This window comes from Atta colombica, unplaced genomic scaffold (genome assembly GCF_001594045.1).
Source record: "Atta colombica isolate Treedump-2 unplaced genomic scaffold, Acol1.0 scaffold30, whole genome shotgun sequence".
Taxonomy (NCBI): domain Eukaryota; kingdom Metazoa; phylum Arthropoda; class Insecta; order Hymenoptera; family Formicidae; genus Atta; species Atta colombica.
In genome coordinates, this window is record NW_017259404.1 from 938,971 (window position 1) to 941,488 (window position 2,518).

Sequence of the window (2,518 nt, forward strand, 5' to 3'; positions counted from 1 at the left end):
TATATATATATACACAAGGTGGGGCAGTAACTCTATTCACTTAGAATGTTTTACTATTTTTAGAAATATAAAATGATATATTTATTGAAGTTGTTTAACATTGGGGGGGGAGGGGGTACAATATACTGATAATAGTTTTTCTATGGGTGGAGGCACTTCGAAGATTTCAAGATTACTTCCACTTTTTAAAATGGAATTGTATGATTTTTTTACATAATATGATTCCTCTAATTATTCTGCATATAAAACTATTAAAGTAGTGGTATAGTTTAGACTAGATATTTTCTACTTTATTCTGGCATACATATATATTGACATAAAATATTAAATAACTTACAAATTATTAATATTATTAATATTTTTGTAATCCTTAATATTTTTATGAACAGAATAATGAGATGAATCAATTGATGGAAAGAAAACACAGTTGCTTATTTAAAAATTATCCTTTTTGCATACATATTTTTTTTTAAAGCAACTATGTGTTTTCTTTCCACCAATTGAATCATATCATTATTGATATAAAAGTATTAAGGTACAATTATATAAAAATTAATAATTTATGAGTTATTAAATACTACATGGACTGAAAAGTTCCGGGATTTTTAATGAAAACAAGCGTTTTTTGGGCATATTTATTCCTCAACATAGTTGCCTTCGATACACTTGGTATAGCGATTTTCCAACATTTCGATGTTCTTTCTGTAGTACGAAATGTCCAAGCCTTCAAAATACGCCTCGGTTTCCGCGATGACTTCCTCATTCGATGTGAATCTCTTTCCCTGGAGCCACTTGAGATTTGGGAACAGATAATAGTCGCTGGGGACCAAGTCTGGAGAATACGGTGGGTGACTAACCAATTCGAATCGTAATTGATCCAATTTGGCCATCGCTTTCAAGGACGTGTGTGACGATGCGTTATCGTGATGGTATAGAACGAAGGCGAAAGTAGCGCCACTTAAACGATTGTAGCTTGTAAACGAATGAATGAAATGTCATGAAACTTCATACATAAACTAATGACAGATGAATTTCTCGAAATGAATCATGTTCATTTTCTAGTGGCGCCACTTATTGAAAAATTTCGGGACTTTTCAGCCCATGTAGTATATTTTACATCAATATATGCCAGAATAAAGTATAAAATATCTCGTTTCTTTATATTCGTTTTTATTTATGTTCTCGTTTCTTTAATTATTGATTTCTTGATATACCATTTTAATATTTTTATATGCAGAATAATTAGAGGAATCATATTGTGTAAAAAAAAATCATACAATTCCATTTAAAAAAGTGAAGATGACTTTGACATCACCGAAGTGCCTCCATCTATAGACAAATTGTTAGTAGTACATTATATCCTCTTGATGTTATACAACTTCAATAAATATATTATTACATATTTTTTAAAATAGCGGAAATATTTTAAGTGGACAGAGTTACTACCCCATTCTTTACATATATGTATATACTACATGGGCTGAAAAGTCCCGGGATTTTTCAATAAGTGGCGCCACTAGAAAATGAATATGATTCATTTCGAGAGATTCATCTGTCACTAATTTATGTATGTTTCATGACATTTCGTTCATTCGTTTACAAGCTACAGTCATTTAAATGGCGCTACTTTCGTCTTCGTTCTGTACTATCACGATAACGCATCCTTGAAAATGATGGCCAAATTGGATCAATTACGATTCAAATTAATTGCTCATCCACCATATTCTCCAGACTTGGCCCCCAGCGACTATTATCTGTTCCCAAATTTCAAGCGGTGGCTCCAGGGAAAGAGATTCACATCGAATGAGGAAGTCATCGCGGAAACCGAGGCATATTTCGAAGGCTTGGACATTTCTACTATAGAAAGGGCATCAAAATGTTGGAAAATCGCTATACCAAATGTATCGCCTTCGAAGGCAATGTTGAGGAATAAATATAACTGCCCAAAAAATACTTGTTTTCATTAAAAATCCCGGGACTTTTCAGCCCATGTAGTACGTTTATTACATACTTTTATACTTTTATTTAAAAGAGGACATACCTCGCAAATAAAATTATATTCAAAGTTGTAATATCCCAAGCCAAATTTTACCTTTGTCTGCTTTATTTGCAATATAAACTGCAAAACCTAATTGAAATAAATAATTTAATAAACGTTAAATATGTACCCATATTATTAACAGTTCGGATACTGGCATAAATTTTATTAAGCGGATGAGTAAATTTAAGACATTATTATAAAACATCAATTATGTTGCATTGTCGCAGATATCAAAGAGCAACCCTATCCCTTATGTTTAATGATATCCTGTTGTTTTTAACTTCAATATGTGTCAAGCTATTTTTTTAGTTTCAAAGTACAGCATTTCTATTAATATATGAACTTAATAAATAATGAATTAAATTTGAGTCAAATTTAATACATTTTCAAGAATAAGTTATTTAACTACAATATTTTAGTTAAATTAATATATTGAGTAGAAGCAAAGGCAACATATAGAAATTATTAAAAATAAAT